General features: G+C 40.3%; 1 protein-coding gene across 6 annotated transcripts in view; it reads right to left on the reverse strand.

Annotated features, from left to right (window-relative positions):
- Window positions 1-21,846, reverse strand: part of WDFY3 (WD repeat and FYVE domain containing 3) — a 306,761-nt gene that overhangs the window by 231,488 nt on the left and 53,427 nt on the right. For all 6 annotated transcript variants that reach the window (XM_075127477.1, XM_048848044.2, XM_048848041.2 and 3 more), the window contains exon 2: window positions 2,140-2,232. The gene's annotated coding sequence lies outside the window, so the exon portion shown is untranslated. The remainder of the gene's footprint in view (window positions 1-2,139; window positions 2,233-21,846) is intronic.

Here is a 21,846-nt window from a genome sequence, read left to right on the forward strand (position 1 = left end):
ATGTTGAGAAAAAGGCAATGTCATTCTGGGGTATATTAACAGATATTAACATTCTGGGGTGTATTAACTACTCAGCACTGGAGAGACCTCAGCTAAGTACAGCGTCCAGTTTTGGGCACCCCACTTTATGAAAGTTATGAAGAAATTAGAGAGACAAGAGGTTTAGGGTACATTAGCACCAAAAAGACCCATGGCAGTGAGTCTCATAGCCTGGGTTAACTGATTTTGGCTTACACCACAGAGCGAAAAATAGCAGTATAGATGCTTGGGCTCAGCTCCAAGACCCTCACCCCTTGACAGGTTTCAGAGCCCAGGCTCCAGCCCAAGCACTGATCTTTTTAGACCTGCAGCATGAGCCCAAGTCAGTTGACCTGGGCTCTGAGACTTGCTACCATGGGTTTTTCTTTTTGCTGTGTAGACATACCCTTAGAAAACATGAGCTATGAGGAAAGGTTGAAAGAACTGGGCATGTTTAGTGTCGAAGTGAGAAGGCTGAGGGGAAATATGAAAAAAGAGTCTTCAACCCTCTAAAGGGTTAATATGAAGAGGACTATTGTCAAGGTTCCTTCCCCACTCTGAACTCTAGGGCACAGATGTGGGGACCTGCATGAAAGACCCCCCTAAGATTATTCTTACCAGCTTAAGTTAAAAGCTGCCACCACCAAAGCGTTACACAAAGAACAGTGAAAGAGCCCACTTGGAAACGTCTTTCCCCCAAAAATCCCCCCCAAGCCCTACACCCCCTTTCCTGGGGAAGGTTTGATAAAAATCCTCACCAATTTGCATAGGTGAACACAGACCCAAACCCTTGGATCTTAAGAACAATGAAAAAGCAATCAGGTTCTTAAAAGAAGAATTTTAATTCAAGAAAAAATAAAAGAATCACCTCTGTAAAATCAGGATGGTAAATACCTTACAGGGTAATAAGACTCAAAACATAGAGAATCCCTCTAGGCAAAACCTTAAGTTACAAAAAGACACAAAAACAGGAATATACATTCCATTCAGCACAACTTATTTTATCAGCCATTTAAACAAAACAGAATCTAACACATATCTAACTAGATTGCTCATTAACTCTTTACAGAAGTTCTGACCTGCATTCCTGCTCTGGTCCCCGCAAAAGCATCACACAGACAGACAGGACCCTTTGTTTCTCCCCCCCACAACTCTGAAAGTATCTTGTCTCCTCATTGGTCATTTTGGTCAGGTGCCAGCGAGGTTATCTTAGCTTCTTAACCCTTTACAGGTGAAAGGTTTTCCCTCTGGCCAGGAGGGATTTAAAGGTGTTTACCCTTCCCTTTATATTTATGACAACTACGATCAATTGTTCTTTGTGTCCCCTGAGGGTATGACAAGAAGTAATGGGCTTAATTTACAACAAGGGAAATTTAAGTTAGATATTACGAAAAAAACTTTCTAACTGTAAGGATAAACTATGGAATAGATTACTTAGGGAGGTTCCCTGTCATTGGAAGTTTTTAAGTACAGGTTAAACAAACCCCTGTCATGGAAGGTTTAAGTAAACTTAATACCGTCTCAGCATGAGTGGACAGACTAGATGATGTCGAGATCCCTTCCAGCCCTACATTTCTATGATTCTAAATAAAAAACAAGCTCCTTATCTAAAAGAGAAGATATATCAAAGTAATATTAAGATTCCCACAGTATGGGCATTTTCTGTCTTCTTTTCAAAATTAGGAGTACGACTTGGTAGGCTGAGAAAACAATACCATGTGTGCACAGGATATTGTATTAGCATTGCTGCCTGTCAATTAAGAACTTCAGAGTCTAACCCAACAGCCCTGGATCACTGACTTTGAGCATGTAGAAGTTTAAATGCAGTGTAATATGTTAAGTGAATAACTGCAGCCTTACCTATGCATTCTTAATGCTTTTGTAGGACTAAATTAGCACCCTAACCTTACTTAAGTGTTTTGGTATGCCAATTTTAGATTTTCTGTGTTTTAAGTTGATACACTTTTCCCTTTTCTCTGACAGGCAAATAAAGTCCTTAGAGCTCCAGGCTGCATGCAAAAATCAGTCAAACAATTGCGTGTGACAATTACAAATCCAAAGCAATTCTAGCAAAAGCTTCTTTAACACACACAGCTTCCCTTCCCCGTCCCAGTCACTGACCTCTATAGCATTCCTGGATCTCCGGTATTAACTTCATGAGAACATGGTCATTCCTCTCCCAGGATTTTCTTCAAGACCAAAGCCGTGCTCCCACTAGTTAACACAAAAATAAAATGGAAAGAGGTTAGTATTAAAATCATCCCCACTAGCACCACACTAGAGTCTTGCCATTTTGATAGCAGCATCTGCCGGGACTGCTTGAGTGGTCACAAACCAAAGAGGTCTTTTACTTGGTCTCTTCCACAAGAATTTTAATGAAGAACATGTTCACTATGACTACATGTAATGAACAGCAAGACCTCACTGAGAAAATAAAATTGACCGTGAACACCTGAGCAGCAAAAAGAGTTATCTTGCTTGTCAAGCCCAAATTTCTGTTTTAATTAATACAGTAGCAATCTGTGACTAGCAAGAATATTACACAGAGTAAATGAGGTCTGGTAGTTATATCAGACTAATGGGAACCAGGAGATGTGGGTCCTATTTCCAACTCGGCCACCGATTCCTTGTGACATTCAAGAATGCTGCCTATCTTTTGGACTTCAATTTGCCCAACTTCAAAATGGGTATCAGGTTCCCTCCTAAGATTTTAGAGACAGGTGGAAACAAGCCAACACACATCATTGGTCACCCAAAACTAAGGTAGTTGGAAAAAATTAAAAATACAGTTCAAAAATATTTGTTTTGCTATTATTTTACACACAATTAAAGCTTAAAAGAAACAGGAAAACTTTCAGGGAACTGAATGCATGGAGATAAAAAATTACAGCATAGTGGTTGCATTACCCTTTAAGGCTTTGAGACCGCTCTGGCATTAATAAAGCTTATCTAGCTCAGAGGATGTTGTGAAGCTCAATATTTGTAAGGCACTTAGTTTTAAGTATTACTGTATGCACTCAGACAGAGTCACTTGTCTGGTTAAAGCAACAGTTCAGTATTAATGGCTGCATAAAGATATTCTCTCCCAATATCATTCTACAGGACCATAAATTTCTTCACTGTAGGTAAGCAGGGTGAGAGTGAGTAACAAAGTGAGCCTCTCAGGAGCCTGCTGGGATTTTTTAGTTAAATGATCCATAATATACAAAATTTCTATATAAAGCTCCGAGCTCTCACTTCCAGTACCATCACCACTCTACACAGAACAGTTGTCTTGTAGGCATAACAATCAGGAACTCTGATAAACAGGAAAGAAGAAACATTTAAACAAGAAACCTACAAAATATACAAGATATACTGATCAATAAAAGGCTTAACCCATAGTTTTAATTCAGAGAATTTGTAGCACCATTCTTAATCTGGGCTGAAAGAGGTAGGTATGGAACCCCTACTCTAAATAAAACACTACATTAAAAAGAACACAGACTGCTCAAGTGGACATATCCTCAGTATAACCATCACTAGTGATTTCTTGGCTGTATATGTGCTCTTCTCATCCTTGCAAATTACAGTCATGATTGTACCTCCTCTCTGTTACCTTACTCACCGCCACTACGCACTACACACATGGCCTCCATTGCCTATTGTTTGTCAGACAGGAGCTACACTCCAATGAGCCATCAGATTCAGCGAAGCAGGTCTCAACTATGACCTATGATCCTATATTAAATGCCCAAAAACTTCATTAAGGCAGAGTTAAGGTTGCCAACTAGTCCTTTGTGCCCTTCCAAAACTATTTTCAGCAACACTCAAACTTCTGAAAACCAGGAAATGAAGAGTTAGCCACCCTTGCAGCACAACCTTAACTCAACCATCTTTGAGCAATATCAGCACATGGATGTTAGAGCATTCCAAATCATCATTATTAAACCAGAAATTTTGGTCTGAGGGCAAAACTTTCAAAAGTTGCTCCTGCAAAGTGAAGACAGAGAGCAAGGAACATACATAACACATATTCTTTGACGGATGCCAAGGGTAGGGCTCGAAATCATATGCATGCGTGTAGTTCAGGTTCAATGACCACAGCATGTCTCCTTGAAACACTGAGTTGATGTGACAGACTACTTGGAAACCCTTTGGTTGTTGAAGAACCCTTAAAATAACCCACAGTTTGGACTATGGGAGTGTGAATAGCAGTGTGCACCCATGTGCTGCAGTGTAACTCTCCCACGTAGTAATTGTGGGCACAAACGAAAAGGTTCCTAAATTCGCATTAATGTAATCCTGTTTGAAGAGGGCTACCTTAACATGAACTAGGACCCCCGCCATCCTAACTGCAGGGCATTGTAGACGTCGCCCGAGTCTTGCTACACATGCACATTAACATTCTTTTTGGCTCAAGCTACTGGTGCTCCAACTTGGGGTACCCAAGTTAATACTGAATAACTTCAACATCACACACACAAACACACAAAGTGGCAGTAAGTACTGTGCACTAGCCAAAATAAATCCCAAGCAGCTAAGGGAGGATTACAGCCATAGCTTGGGCCATGATGTGTGCAAAAAAAGTTACAAAATCACCTGATTCTTCCAAAACACATGATTTATTTTAGGGGAGTACCTCAGGAACTTCTTGAGCAAGTGGTCAAAGTGCCAATGGGACCACTAATAGTACCCAGCACACACACATGCACACACACAGAGCACAGAAAGCACAGAAAATTTCAAGACAATCTGAGTCAGCATGTAGATTTTAGAGAACTAAATAGTTCTATTATAAACAATAAGAAATGTTCACCCTATAACTACAGTACACCTGCAGCTTCACTATGATTGCCCACTTCACATCCCCAATAGCTGAACGCCCACTCCCGCCACCCCATGCTCTCCTCTTACACCACTGATTCCTGACATCCGTGCTCACTTTTAACTGTCCTCTCTATACTGCCAGCTCCCCATGGTGCACTGGAGAAACAGAATCATCTTAAATTTCTATGGTCACTGTAAAAGAGTGGAGCTGGTAAGTCAGCAAAGGCAGAAAGAAATGTGTAGCCTGTGTCAGAGCTGTTATCAGAATATATGTTCATACGCGCACAACAGTCTGAAGTTTGTGGGAACCCTGGTGTTTTATGAAAGAAATGAAAAAAAAAAATTATTTCCTCTGTACAAGTTAATAAATATTTACTAAAAAGTCAAATACAAAATTCAACTGTCCTATGAAGACTTATTTCAACAAAATTTGGAGACAATATTCAGTTATGGTAATGTGAAACAGAGGAATTTTACTCAAGCTCTGTGTTTCAACAATCACGCACATTTTCAGAGGGAAGGCTTTGCCTTCCTAAATCAAACCCAATCATTCCCAAGCAAGCACTCAAACACTTTGATCTAACTGTGATGGCTTCTCTTTCAAACAGCAGAGGACATGTCCTTAACTCAAACTTCTGTAGGAAATGAGGCCTTTTTCTTTCCTTTATCCAACGATGAGAATCATTCTTATCAAATGCCTCTCTAGTGCAGTCCTGTTTGCATGCATACACTGTGCTTCAACTCTGAACCTGGTTTTTACTCCTATAATGGTCTTCATGGAGTTTTCCCTTCACCTGTTCTATAATTTCCGATAATCACCCTTCATTCTACCAGCAATTTCACTCTCTTGTTCCCTCTTCAACCTATTTTGCTAGCTAATTTCCATTGCAACTACACTTAAAATCATACTCCAAACTCATCCTGTGATGTTAGCTCTTGCTGTTTTCTAAGAATATACAGTAGCTAGTACTTCATGAAAAAGCAAATATGACAAACGCCAAAAAATCTAATGTTGCTTCCATTAAAGGAATTTATGCAGTGCATGGTAGTGGCACTTTCTACAGAACAAACAACTTTACAAAAATCTGAAGAGCAACTAGCAAAAGACTAAACAGCCAAAAAAAAAAAAAAAAAAAAGAACAAAAAAAAAGGGAGTGCATCAGATGCAGGAAGCCTGCCAAATAATCAGTGGGGTTACTGGATGACCAAAGTGCTAAAGTCCACTCCAGTAAGACTGCAGAGAAGTTCCAGATTGAAGTGTCAACACAGGAGGTTTTGGAACAAGTTGATAAATTAAACAGATAAGTCACCAGGACCAGATAGTATTCACACAAGAGTTCTGAAGGAATTCAAATGTGAAATTGTAGAACTACTAACTCTCGTATGTAACCTCTCTTTTAAACCAGCTTCTTCTATACTAGATGACTGGAGGATAGGGAATGACACACCAATTTTTAAAAAGGCTCCAAAGGTGATCCTGGCAACTACAGGCCAGTAAGCCTAACTTCCACACTGGAAAATGGTTAACTATAGTAAAAAACACAATTATCAGACACATAGATTAACACAATTTGTTGGGAAAGAGTCAACACAGCTCTTGTAAAGGGAAATCATGCCTCACCAATCTATTCAAATTCTTTGAGGGGGATCAACAAACATGTGGACCAAGGTAATCCAGTGGATACAGCTGTACCTGGACTTTCTGAAAGCCTTTAACATCCCTCCCAAAGGCTCTTCAGCAAAGTAATCAGTTACAGAATGAGAAGAAAGATCCTCTCATGGATCAGTAATTGATTAAAAGACAGGAAACAAAGGGTAGGAATAACTGGTCAGTTTTCACAATACAGAGAGGTAAAACAGTGATGTCCCCTAGTGCTGTTCAGCATATTCATAAAGGATCTGGAAAAAAAGGGGGTAAACAGGTGGCAAAATTTGCAGACAATACAAAAATCACTCAAGATAGTTAAATCCAAAGCTGACTGTGAAGAGTTACAAAGGGATCTCACTAAACTGAGTGACCAGGCAACAAAATGGCAAATGAAATTCAAAGCTGATAAATGCTAAGTAATGCACACTGGAAAACAACCCCAACTATACATACAAAATGATGGGATCGAAATTAACTGTTACCACCGACGAAAGATCTTGGAGTCATAGTAGATACATTTCTGAAAACATCTCCTGAGTGGGCAGGAGCAGACAGAAAAGGCTAACAAGGTTAGAAACCATTAGGAAAGGGATGGATAATAAGGCAGAAAATATCATAATGTCACTATATAAATTGATGGTATACCCACACCTTGAATACCCCCTGCAGTTCTTGTTGCCCCATCTCAAAAAGATATATTAGAATTGGAAAAAGTACAAAGAAGGGCAACCAAAATTATGAAGGGTATGAAACAGCTTCTGTATGAGCAGAGATCAAAAAGACTAGGACTGTTCAGCTTAGAAAGGAGACAACGGAGACAGGATAAGACGGAGGTCTATAGAATCATGAACGGTATGGAGAAAATGAATAAGTAAGTGTTATTTACTGCTTCACATAACACAAGAACCAGGGATCACCTAATAAAATTAACAGGTTGCAGGTTTAAAACAAACAAAAGCAAGTCCTTCTTCACACACAACAACGTCACCCTGGGAACTCGTTGCCAGGGGATGTTGTGAAGATCAAAACTACAACGGGGTTCAAAAAAAGAACTAGATAATTTCCTGGAGGACAGGTCCATTCCTGGCTATTAGCCAAGAGGGTCGGGGATGCAACCCCATGCTCTGGGTGTCACTAAACCTTGGACTGCCAAAAACTGGGAGTGGATGATAGGGGATGGATCACTCAATGACTGCTTGTTCTGTTCATTCCCTCTGAAGCACCTGGCATTGGCCGCTGTCAGGAGACAGTATACTGGGCTAGATGGATCATTGGTCTGATCCAGTATGGCTGTTCTTATGTTCTTAACTTTTTATTCACAAAAATCTTCATATCGTGGGTGTGCAACCACATAAATGCAATATTTAATATAACAGCTGTTAGCACTATCTAGAAACTATCTGATAATTAAAAAGCCATTTTTTGGTCTCCACTTCAGTCATTTTGTTTTCACTGATGAACTTTTACCAATTCACTTACTCTTTGATCAGAAAACGTTAAGTGAAATCTCATTAACCTCAACAGAAAAAAAAATTGATTGCTCGCAGAACGAAGTTTCCATTCTTCAGTAAGGCTTCCTGTTGCAATAACTTGCTCCTCTTGTGCCACAAAGATTTTTCAGCTATATCTTTTCAAAGGAAAACATCAGGTTTCTAACACAGTGAACTTATCTGTTAAAAGTCTAACAGACAATTCACTACAGTTTCCACCCTGCTTCAACTTGCTTTTTCTTCTGTAGCAGAACAGCCTTGATCTATGATAGTTCCTTGCAGAGTTCATTTATTAGTTTCCCAACAGAAGTATTTTCCCAACAGAAAAATAAAAGCACAATTTATTAAAAAAAGACAGACATTTGCAAAACTGGGTCTAATAGACTGCATTGTCATCTATATATAAAAATAAGAAATTATATTTTTTTAAAAAAAGAAAAAGTGTTAAAGCTCTGCCTTTAAACCAAAAGCAGAAAGCAAATGCAGTATTAAGCCTGAGGAGATGAGCCATACCTACCACAGTGATGGGCATAGCCTATATTGGCAATTGTTTATCCATATAAAGTACGTTATTCAGCCTCAAGACCTATTTCTGTTCTGATACAGCCTTTAAAAACTTGCTCATTCACTTTCTCCCACCAGCCAACTTTTCAAAATAGTGTGCTATCTTCTTACAGAGGACTAACTATTGAGTAATATATAATTGCTATTTGCTGCTACTGTATTTTCCCCTGCTAATTTCCACCACTTAAATTATGCTGTAACTTAAAATATATACATTGGCCTCATATTCTGTATGCTGTATGTTATTTCCCACAGGTTACTCTTCAGGAAAAAATAAATTTAAAAATAAATCAGGTTAAATCTCTGATTTACCTCTTGGGCTTAAGCACTTTATTTAAAAAGCCTCAAAACACCAAAAATATTGCTTACATCCCTCATGACAGAGAAATACTCAATAAATGGTACAACAACTCCAAAGTAGCATGTTACAAGTGGAATTTGTCTGTGTTTCTTAGAAAAATGAACAACAGTACTATATGGTATTGGTGTGTCACCCTGGCTATTTAAATACAGTATTTGGGACTAGTGAAATGAGAAACAAAATTAAAGCAAGCAAGGATAAGAGAAAATGCTAAGCAGACCTACTACTTATCTTCATTTCTCACTCTTCTAATATGAAGTAGCTTTAAACTACTTTTCCATGTGATTTTTCTGAAGAAGGATTATTTTTTATTAAGTCAGGGTTGCCATTATTACTTACATTACATTAACACTCCCAGTTAGGCTCTGTTGTGCTACACACTGCACAAGTATCTAATAGAGAAACCATTACTGCCCTAAAGAGCTTTCGGCAGATAGTTTGTAGATTGCTTGCTTACTCTTTTCTCAATATTCTGTCAGTTAGTTACAGAGCAGAACTACGCATTAAGTTTAGGAGAAGCTGCCAACTACTTTGCAGCCCTCTGTACTACAAATAAAAATAGAGCACAAATCACAGTTAGAATTCAATGAGGCTTCTGGACTGTAATTTAAATATTGCTTCATCACTGGGAATGAAAAAACTACTAACATGCCAGAACATAACCAATGCCAGGTGAAGACAAAATCCTGCTTGTATCTGGATCACAAAGGAAGCTCAGTTTGTGTAACGTTATAAATCAAACTTCTACTTGGCCTATTATAACAATAAGTCACTATATAGTGTATACCTCAGGTGCATTGCAAGGAACAAGGCCAAAGGTTTGTATCTTCAACCACTCCAGCCTCCTACTGGATTCCCTAGAATGACTTTATATTGGACTATGCCGCACAATTTGAAATTTCATTTTATCAAAAACAAAAGTATTGTTTTTGTTTCACAATGAACAGAATTTGATAGAAGCAGGTTGATAAAGTATGGGTAACACCTTTCCTGTATACTTTTGGCAATACTTATTGTAAAATTAAACTGAGATTAAAAGTGTATCTTTTGTAATAGAAAGCGGAACCTCAAAAGTTACCGGAAGGAACAACTACAATCATATAGAGTGCAGGATAGGGAAGAGGCAGTTTAACATGGCCTCCTGTAACCTTCTCTTCCCACTCCCAACCTCTACTAACTTGAGTTCTAGGGTCAAGAAACTGACCAAATTACTCTGAAGTGAAACTTGTATGCAGTGAGGGACCACATTTCAAACCAGCCCAGCCACTTTTCTAGTGCTGCTACCAGATTGGAAGATGAAGTGGTGGTTTCTTTTTTAAGTCCTTCTATTAACGTACCCGTCGTTCAAGTGAGAACAACTTCACCTCCCAGTGCTGTGCCGCACTAATGCACCTGGACCTATTTGAAGTGATCCCTAGACTGAAGAAAGCTGAACAAGGAACTGTTTTAAGGGATACAGTTTGACTTCTTGATCTAGCAGACCTAGTTTAGATGGTGGCAAGAGAAAATATCTGAGTAGGGAGAGTGTGATGGGATCCCCAGGGTGCAGCCTGGGACTGCTGTGCCCCCGAACTCTCTCCAGCCTGGGCTGTGTATCACAATGCCTTGACAGTGACCAGCGGCAAACCCCTCCAGGTGCTGTTATCACTCAATACAACCGCATATGGAGACCCCATACCTAGCTAGATTGCAAGCATGCTCCCAGAGCCGCTCATGAATCATACAGAGAAATGCACCAGAGCCAGATCCCCCCAGTTCCCAGCACTGCACCTCAGGAATATATCATCTTGTACTGCTCAAGATGGACAGTGCAAATGTATTAATTGGTTTACCACTTCATCAATGGAAAGTGGTTATTCACCAGCCTTTGCAAAACCTGAGCAGATTTGCCACACATTTCATACAAACTCACTGTTAAAGATAAACAGTAAAACAAATTTATTGACTACAAAAGATAGATTTTAAGTGACTATAAGTGTTAAGCAAAAAGTCAGCATTATTTACCAAAAGAAATAAAATATAAGCATGCACTCTAAACTCTCAACCCTATTAGACTGGGTAATAACTAGACTACACAGTTTTTCTCACCCCCCCTGGATACTGCAGTTCATACCACACAGATTTCACCCTTGAAATCTGGGCTAGTCCCCTCAGTTGAAGTCTTCAGAATGTCCTTGCTGCTTGCCGAATAGGTGCGGGCAGGAGAAAGGGGAAGCCTGGGCTCCCTGTGTTCAGTTTTATACCCTCAGTCCATGTGCTTGTCGAACAGAAGTCCAGGCATGTCTGGGGGACATTACTGAGTCTCCAGGCAAGGCTGAGCAATTCCCCTGGTATGCCCCTCTTGCTGGACAATAGTTGTTGATGCTTTGTTTGACACCCCACCTGGGTGTTGGTTGCTTTCCTTGCTGTTGCCTCTGGGGAGCTAATATCTGGCAGAGTTCCCACCTTACAGCATGTTTTAGTGACAACCATACAACATAGTTCTCATAAGTTCATATGCATTAATGATATACATATACGGATAGAGCAATTACTTTTAGCAGTTAGTCCTGATACCTTACAAGGCATCCTTTATATGTAATATCATTTATTATATAAAAATAAGGAATATGGGGGTTACAAGAAGCTCCCCAAAGTATAGAATGTCACAGAGAGGGTTATAGACTTTGGCTACTTTTGCAACTACATAGAAATTTAAATTTATATTTTTAAAATGACAGACTGACAATACTCAATGCAGGTTGAATTCAGAATATGCATCTGTGTTACTCAATAATTCTGCATTCCCTTCATAAGTAGAACACTTTAAAAAAGCAACAAGTCTACAAAGCCCCAGCGTTGGAGTACTATATATATATTTTTAATGTGGGCAACATTAGAAAAAGCACATCACACAAAAAGCTGAAAATACTATTTACGACCACCACACATGTACCACAGTAGTAAAAACCAGGGGAAACAGAGGAACCTTACATGAGAGTCCCCCATGAGAGACAGAACTCTCCGGTACTAGCTTACTATGAGTGAAATCATATTCCACAGCAGAAAACCCTATGCAAATAATGTCTTGCTTAAAACCTCCAGCAATATAAATCTAGGAATAAGTGACAGGCATAGCCATAAAGCAAGACAACTTATGCCTGTGCAGGCCTCAAACTATAATAAGGCCAAGTCAATGGCCTCACCTTGATTTGCATCCAGAACAAATAAGTCAGTCTTCAGAGAACTGGTGCAACAGAGTCCACAAAACTAAAAATCTCAAGAAGGCAAGCAGCCAAACTCAGAACCAGTCCTCAAGTTGTCACCCAGGGTAGTCCCATTCAAACTGATCACAAAAGGTATGGATGACCCCATAAATTAAAAATCTCTTAGATGCAAATTGGAAGAAACTTCTAAGGGGGGACAGAGTGACAAACACACAACTCTCGGAATCCTGCATTTGGCTTTGAGCCAGAAGAACAAATGTTCAATACAGGCGAGTCTCATCTCATGCGCATTTAACATGCGCGAATTCACCTTTGCGTGGTCGGGGAAAAAAAAAAAAGAGAGAGAGAGAAAAATAATTTAAATACTGTACCTGTAGTACGGGCGATTCCGCCCACCATTACTCTCAATGTAATTTTGACTATACGCGATTTTCGCTTTACGTGCTGACTTCGGAACGTAACCCCAGTGTAAGAGGAGACTCGCCTGCATAAACTACTGGGATCTTTCTAAGGCAAAAGAATTGACTAAAGAAGAGTGATCCCATCTACCCCAGTCAAGGTTCGCAGGTGAGACAAGATTTTGAGGAAAATGTTATCACAGGCCTCTCATCAACCTAAAAAGAATCAGCCTGACCTTTATCCGTTCAAGGAGGAAATCAAACAACCAACAAGAGTAATGCAGTCTCCGCAATAAACACAGTCAAAAGAAATCAGTATGAAAAAGGATCAAGGGAACCCAACTATTTACTCAGCACTATCCTAAGCATTAATTACTTCCCAAATTAAATTTGCATATAAGAACTAGATTTGTAAAATAAGATTTCTTGATAACCCCAACATGGTATTATATATCTAAAAATAAACTCTTCCAAAATGTACAAATGTGAAACTCTTGTTCATTTAAATAAATCAGTACAATTTATGACAAGTTTTTTGAAGAATATTTTATACGTATTGCATTTGATCCCTGATTTACCAAAATCATTATCTGTAATGTGACAGATTTCAGAGTGGTAGCCGTGTTAGTCTGTATCAGCAAAAACAACGAGGAGTCCTTGTGGCATCTTAGAGACTAACAAATTTATTTGTATGAAGTGGGTTCTAGCCCACGAAAGCTTATGCCCAAATAAATTTGTTAGTCTCTAAGGTGCCACAAGGACTTCTTGTTTTATCTGTAATGTAATACTCTAGAGCCATCTATGAAAGCTCCTCTATTTCTGCTCAGCAAGAAGCACTTGTAGTTGGAACAGAGATACCTGACAATGTACACAATTATGCCGAACTGTTTTTTACAAACCAGTGTCTGATCCAAATTTAGGTCATCTCTAAGAAGACACCATTGCAAGGAAACACTGACTGGCAGCACCAACCTAATAAATGGGCAGACACACACCACACTATCAGATTTTTTTAAATGAAAGCATCAGATTTTAATTTTACAAGGTGTTTTTTCAGCAGATCAAAAATACACACAATAATGTAAACAAGGAGAACCCAATTTCTTAACGTGAGAACCTATTCTCCAAATACAGACACTCAAATTAGGCATGTAAATTTTATATGACAAGTGAGTAGCCAAAGGCCAGGTTTTGATAGATAATTAAGATGCCCTTGTTCAAATACTAGCTCCACAATATGCACCCCACTAATTCATATTTAAAAGTTTAAAAAACAGATTTTACGTATTTTCTGCTTTTATGAATATGAAGCTGGCTTAATAAAGTGAGACTCCCTGAAAATGTAGACTATGTTACTTGAATTAATCTAAAACAAAATAAGAAACAAGGAAAAAAAAAAAGACTTCTGCTTATTTCAGAAAGCTAATGCCATGTTCATCCTTTAACAGTACATATGAATGAGTACCAGGCCACAGGGCCTAGTCAAACCTTGATTACCTGAACCCTGATTCACAGAATCTTTGTTATCCAAGGGTCAGATAATTTCCTGCAGGTGTGACTGATATTCTAGTTTTTCAAGCACTGGAGCACCACTCCTGCAGAGGTATGCAAGGATTGTAACTATTGTACAGTATTTGAATTCAAGTATTTTTTTAAAACTTACATTTTAACGCAAGTTACCACAAAGTAAAAGCTTTGTCCATTCTAGTTAGTTTGCTAAATGTAGCTATATATAATGATATACTTAATATATCACTATGCTAGCTAGCCATTAATTCCAACTGCAACCCTGAACTAGTTTTTATTTATTTTCATTTAATTACCAAGTTACAATTTCCTAACAGGGACTGAAAGCTGACCTGTATTGGGGTGCCACAGGCTATTGGCCGATTGATCTCTTACAATGTTGTTTTTATTGACATTTATGGTCCCTGGATGGTCTTAACCCCATCCACAGCTCATGGCACACATTCACTGACTTCCCCACTTCTTTTACCAAAAAAGGTAGCCTGAAGTGTGTGGATTTTCCCTCTTACCTCCCATTCTGTTCAGCAGCCATCAGTCACCCAACTGTCTCTCGATCCCTTTCTGATCAGTCACCTGAAGCCTTTTACATCCAAATGCACCAAAACTTATTTTCCATTACTGTAACTGAAATTTTACAGTGCTGAGAACAAAAGGTTTCTGTGTAATATCTGCAATTGAGTTGATAAGACTCTATAAAAAACAGATGGGCAAGGGGTGAAGAAAGCTGACCAGCAGAAAAGGCAATGAAAACGAAGCGTTTAGGCAGAAGATGAAAAAGTACAAGTTCTAAACCCTTTCACAGCAATAACTATGCTGAGACTGATGCTTAACAAGATCCATCCGGACCACACCACACGATCCATTGTCTACAGCCAAGCTCTACAATGCAACCGCATTTGCTCCAACCCCTCAGACAGAGACAAACACCTACAAGATCTCTATCAAGCGTTCTTACAACTACAATACCCACCTGCTGAAGTGAAGAAACAGATGGACAGAGCCAGAAGAGTACCCAGAAGTCACCTACTACAGGACAGGCCCAACAAAGAAAATAAGAAAACGCCACTAGCCGTCACCTTCAGCCCCCAACTAAAACCTCTCCAACGCATCATCAAGGATCTACAACCTATCCTGAAGGATGACCCATCGCTCTCACAGATGTTGGGAGTTAGGCCAGTCCTTGCTTACAGACAGCCCCCCAACCTGAAGCAAATACTCACCAGCAACCACACACCACACAACAGAACCACAAACCCAGGAACCTATCCTTGCAACAAAGCCCTTTGCCAACTGTGTCCACATATCTATTCAGGGGACACCATCATAGGGCCTAATCACATCAGCCACACTATCAGAGGCTCGTTCACCTGCACATCTACCAATGTGATATATGCCATTATGTGCCAGCAATGCCCCTCTGCCATATACATTGGCCAAACCGGACAGTCTCTACATAAAAGAATAAAATGGACACAAATCAGAGGTCAAGAATTATAACATTCAAAAACCAGTTGGAGAACACTTCAATCTCTCTGGTCACGCGATTACAGTCCTAAAAGTCGCAATTCTTCAACCAAAAAAAAAAAACCACACTTCAAAAACAGACTCCAACGAGAGACTGCTGAATTGGAATTAATTTGCAAACTGGACACCATTAAATTAGGCTTGAATAAAGACTGGGAGTCGATGTGTCATTACACAAAGTAAAACTATTTCCCCATGTTTACTTTCCCCCCGTACTGTTCCTCACGTGTTCTTGTCAACTGTTGGAAATGGCCAACCCTGATTATCACTACAAAAGGTTCCTCCCCACAATCTCCTGCTGGTAATAGCTCACCTTACCTGATCACTCTTGTTACAGTCTGTACGGTAACACCCATTGTTTCATGTTCTCTATGTATATAAAATCTCCCCACTGTATTTTCCACTACATGCATCTGATGAAGTGAGCTGTAGCTCAGGAAAACTTATGTTCAAATAAATTTGTTAGTCTCTAAGGTGCCACAAGTACTCCTTTTCTTTTTGCGGATATTGACTCACACGGTTGCTACTCTGAAACCTGTGTATAAACAGGAACCTTTACTACTACAGATACTCATCCTGCAAGAATCCAAAACATCAAAAACTGTCCCAACAATTCACTTCTGTATTAAAAGATTAAATACAGTAATAGAGCATCCCTGTCACAGTTACAGAACTAACTGCCACTTTGTGGTCTCTGAGGGCACCCCCTCAAGTTGTCAGTTCTCATACCTCTCTTGGAATGGAATTCCACAGTTCTCCCCCACTCTTAGACTATGCCCTACAGTACCATGTTTATCAACAGTGCTTACTTAGCAGCTCCAACTGAGTTCTAGCACCTGTAGTTCTTCCCTCCCAGAGTCTCTGACCAGTCATTTTCAACAGACAGGCAGCATTCTTAAAATCAAAGTATTTTTTTATTTTAACAGAAGGAACAAAGCACGAAAACAAAATAATTGTAAACAAACTCTACACCAGTGCTTCTTAACCCACCACGGCTCAATTAGCACACAGCTGCAGCCCAGCTCAACTGTGTGCTAAAGGCCGTGGGCTCCGGGTGGTGGACTGCTGCCGGCCCCAGCATCGGAGTCCGGGAAGTCAGCTGCCACCTGGCCATGCACAGCGTGGTCCTGGGTCAGGGTTCTGGCTGCCCCCCAGCCCCGCATGGTGGGATCTGGGTCCCGGTGGGGTCCAGGGCTGGGGTCCCTGCCCAACTCCTGGCCCCACACTGAAAGGGTCTCTGGGCAGAGAACGCGGAGCACAGGAGTTTGGGGGGAGTTTTGGTGGCGGGCACTGTGGTTCTCAAACTGCGGCCCACAACAATAAATAGGTTGAGAACTACTGGTCTACCATACATCTGTCTTAACTAAATGCTTCCCATCGCCTGATGCTAATTTTGGCAAACCTAACGTTTTCCAGATACCTTGCGGGGCCTGACGTATTAATCAGGCTCCCCCGAAGTAAGCCCCACACCTCTCTTGAGAGAGAGAGAGAGAGAGAGAGACCCTTTTTAAACTGCCAGAGATCCTTTATTCAACTGCATTTCCAGGCTTTGGCCTTTTGGACAAAACTAGCTTTGCACATTGGCCAGGGAGAAAGTAAAATCTTCGAAGTTAACTGTTTGGGCATTGGTTCTTAACAACTTCTAGTGTTTGCACACAAGCATCTTATCTTGCACCTCTTTTCCCACCCTACTTGTTTTTCTGTAGAGCCCTCAAATAAACCAGACCAATACATTGAAAAGTAACCATCCCAATAACCAGGTCAACATACAGTATTCATAAATTACAGAGCAGGTCCAAATCCATCAGTCATCTGTCCACTTATGTAAAAAATTAACAAAATGTAATAACGACTCTCTTCCCTCCTATCCATCCTCTGGCATGGCTTTGTGGTCTATCCATGCTGAGCATCAGTGTTATCCAAAGTACTGAGTAAATTTTTTAACTCTTTTTGATCCAAGGAAAAAGAAGCAGACAAAGTACTGCAGTGCAAGTCCCAAGTGATGAGTGAGGAAGTAGCTTACAACTCAGCTACAACTTCTATAGCGAACAAAAGTTATCTCTACCAATAAGAATCCCAACTACGTGCTGCTGCTCCTTCAGAAATTAACTGTCACAACACTTTCATAAGTTCAGGGAGTTGGAAGAAGAGGGATCTTCAGACATCTGTAGTTTGTGGTAAGGACAACTCCAATAAAAGGAGTGGTGAAAAGCTCATCTTTTGCACTGTACGGTAGCTTGCCCATTAAGAAAACCCCTCAGGCTTACTGCTAATAATTCTTGATACTGCCACTTAGTTACTCAAACAGAAAAACCCGTTATCACTTGTAAAGGAACTGATCTATTTTACACTATAACAAAAGAGTTCAAAAGCTATAACCAAGAACAATTACATGGAAACTGAACAGACAGTCTTCCAAAACAGGGACTCCAAACCTGAGACGCAAGGTCTCCAACAGTACATCACAGTGATGACAGACTCACTCCTGAAATAGCAGGTTTGTTTGAGAACCTAATAAAAAGTGAATCACTTTTGAAAAAAGATTTGAAATGACAAGAGCGCCAAAGAGTGGATTACGCATTTAACAGACCTTTTCATTGCATATCAGACTACTAGGCTAGTCTCAATTTTGGACAGTATTAGCTACCACATAATACAAGCTCGTCTGACATTGCAGCTACAAAGCAGAAAAAAAGCATAGTTAAAACCAAAAACTGCAACACACTACATTCTATGTAAATATATGTCTATATATATATATATATACACACACACACACACTCACATACATATACATCGAATCATACTGGTAGTGATATGTACATGCAAGTATCTTGTCTACAATTATATTAAGCAGAGGTTTGTTCAAAAATATAGTACGTGGATTTTAATGTGGAGCTCAATCAAAACAAAAACCTGTTTAAAAAGCAGAGCTCAAACAAAGCTGGTATTAATCAATATGGTATACTGGCATATTTCTCCAACAAGACATAGCACTATTCTCTTCTCTTCCTAGGTTGCCGCTCTTCTCTTTCTAGATTTGTGCTACTGTCAGTAGTTTTGGCCCATGGATTTAAAAGGCAGATGATTGATTGAGAAGTGCCACAAATCAATACTTAAACAGCCCTTTTGCTTTTGGAACACACTCCTGAGCAATCATTGCTGCTGGTTAGAAGAACTCATGCTCTGAAGCATGATCAGCTGCCCAAAGCGCAGGCAGCTTAACATACAGAATGGGGACATGAAAAGGGAGTGATGGACAGAGACTGGGGGAAAGCAATTACAGAGGAAGAGCTGATAAAATGAAGACAAAAGGAGGAAAAAAGGTAATATGGAGATTAAAAATAACATGAATATGGGAAATGAAAGGAGAAAATGGAGAATTAGTAAGAGCAATATAAGAATCTGAGTAAGTACATTTTTATTTAGAAGTATTTTGTCTCAAATTGTATTGCTGTTTCCTGGCAGAAAAGGAGCCAAGTTCTCATCAGCACCGGGTTGGGCAAATGAGAATTGATTTTTTTTTTGCATTCTAACACCATGTAAACAGAGGACAAAACCCAACTGTTTGAATTACTTTTTCCCCTTCACTGAGTAAGAGAACACATGCTCTCAGAAGAAACACAAAAGCACTAGTTTCACCTAAAGACAGCCTTCCTTTGACAGTGTCCACTAAAAGCATGTGATTCCTACCTTTTGTTTGCGCTAATAAAGTCAATTGTTATATTTTTCAAGACACAATGTTAGTGCTAATGAAAAGGCCCAATACAGACAGCACTGGAAGTTTAAATTCCGCACTTTTCCTTGCCCAATTCCAGTAATTTTACCCTCCCCACTCCCTAGCTGAAGCAAGCAAGCTTTCACCTCTTCTTCCCCATACCTTCTGGAGAGGGGAGGGAGGTTAAGGAGGAAAGATCCCAACTCTAGTCTCCTGTGATGTTTACAATATTATGATGAAATGCTGTATTTTCTGAATGCCTCTGTGTGAATGTGGAATCCACCATTTGCTGACAAGGCTTCTAGCATGTACCCAGCAGACTAGGGACTTGGAGAGTCGTTAAACTTGATGACCATACTCTCCACCAGACAATCGATATGCTAAGAAAGGTGGCTCAGTTGGGAAGTCAGTTTGACCAAGTGTCTCAACAGGAGATGGTGAAGTGGAATTAATAGATATGTCCAACACACGCCAAAGAGACAGGGGTGACAAACCCAGGGTTTTAAAAGGTCTCATGTTGGGAAGGTTTTAGGAGGGACAGGAAGCCATGGACAGGAGAAGGAAAGAGACAAGCATGTTTTTATAGCAAGACGATAGAGTTTAGCTGTGGGACCAAGCAAGGTCAAAGCAAGTGGATGGGGAGAGAGAGGCTCCTTGCTTCAGAAGACAAGCCATATGCTACAGGAAAAGGATCCTGGACACCTTTAGAGAACTTTGATTCCAATCCAAAGAATATGCCAAAGTGGGGCAGAGGAAACTAAGGCAAGGAAATGCACGTAGGGTGTGTCATTTTTGTCTAGAGAGGGGTGTATTTCTCATCCTACTAAGTAAAGAGCAAATGTGTTATGCGTTACACCAAACATGCCCCTGAAAGGGGTAAACTGTAAGCCCAGAGCACGAGTACCCACTCAGCTGGAGCTCAGAGAGGATACATTCAAGTTACTGGAGAGTCTGAGGAGTCAGCACTAGGACCAATGGCTAGGCAGTTGGACCACAGGGGTGCTAGATGGAGGATCTTCACCCCAAGAGTATGCCTAGAGACCCCAAGCCAGGGGTAGTGCCTGGACACAGTTCAAACTCTGGAGGCTTAAAGCACACTCGGATTCAGCTTTTGGGTCCCTTCACACACAGTAACTAATGTCCAAGATAGGGAGCTTGTCAAGGTTCCTCCCCCACTCTGAACTCTAGGGTACAGATGTGGGGACCTGCATGAAAAAACCCCCTAAGCTTATCTTTACCAGCTTAGGTCAAAACTTCCCCAAGGTACAAAATATTACACCCGTTATCCTTGGAATGGCCGCTACCACCACCAAACTAATACTGGTTACTGGGGAAGAGCTGTTTGGACGCGTCTTTCCCCCCAAAATACTTCCCAAAACCTTGCACCCCACTTCCTGGACAAGGTTTGGTAAAAAGCCTCACCAATTTGCCTAGGTGACTACAGACCCAGACCCTTGGATCTTAAGAACAATGAACAATCCTCCCAACACTTGCACCCCCCCTTTCCTGGGAAATGTTGGATAAAAAGCCTCACCAATTTGCATAGGTGACCACAGACCCAAACCCTTGGATCTGAGAACAATGAAAAAGCATTCAGTTTTTACAAGAAGACTTTTAATAAAAAATAGAAGTAAATAGAAATAAAGAAATCCCCCCTGTAAAATCAGGATGGTAGATATCTTACAGGGTAATTAGATTCAAAAACATAGAGAACCCCTCTAGGCAAAACCTTAAGTTACAAAAAAGATATACAGACAGAAATAGTTATTCTATTCAGCACAATTCTTTTCTCAGCCATTTAAAGAAACCATAATCTAACACATACCTAGCTAGATTACTTACTAAAAGTTCTAAGCCTCCATTCCTGTTCTGTCCCTGGCCAAGACGACTACAGACAGACACAAACCCCTTGTTTCTCTCCCTCCTCCCAGCTTTTGAAAGTATCTTGTCTCCTCATTGGTCATTTTGGTCAGGTGCCAGCGAGGTTACCTTTAGCTTCTTAACCCTTTACAGGTGAGAGGAGCTTTCCCCTGGCCAGGAGGGATTTCAAAGGGGTTTACCCTTCCCTTTATATTTATGACACGCCCCCCAAATCTCAGCTAGGGTGAAACACTGGCTGGGATTTCTTCCTGGATCTCTAGGAAAAACAGAGTTAATAAGACACATGCATCTCTAAATATACTACCAAGTACATAAAGACTAACAATATTTTCCACATCTCAAGGACGATTTTAACCAGTTGACTCTGGGAAACTTTCACGGGAGAGTGCATCAGCCACTTTGTTAGAAGCTCCTGAGATGTGTTGGATGTCGAAATCAAAATCTTGGAGAGCTAAACTCCACCGAAGAAGTTTTTTGTTAGTTTCTTTGACGGTGTGAAGCCACTTTAGTGCAGCATGGTCGGTTTGCAGGTGGAAACGCCGTCCCCAAACATAGGGGCGTAGCTTTTCCAGAGCGTAGACAATGGCATAACATTCTTTTTCAGTGACTGACCAGTTGCTTTCCCTCTCAGACAGTTTTTTGCTGAGAAACACTACAGGGTGGAATTCTTGATCAGGTCCTTTCTGCATTAAAACTGCTCCC

The sequence above is a fragment of the Caretta caretta genome, chromosome 4, assembly GCF_965140235.1.
Source record: "Caretta caretta isolate rCarCar2 chromosome 4, rCarCar1.hap1, whole genome shotgun sequence".
NCBI classification, from domain to species: domain Eukaryota; kingdom Metazoa; phylum Chordata; order Testudines; family Cheloniidae; genus Caretta; species Caretta caretta.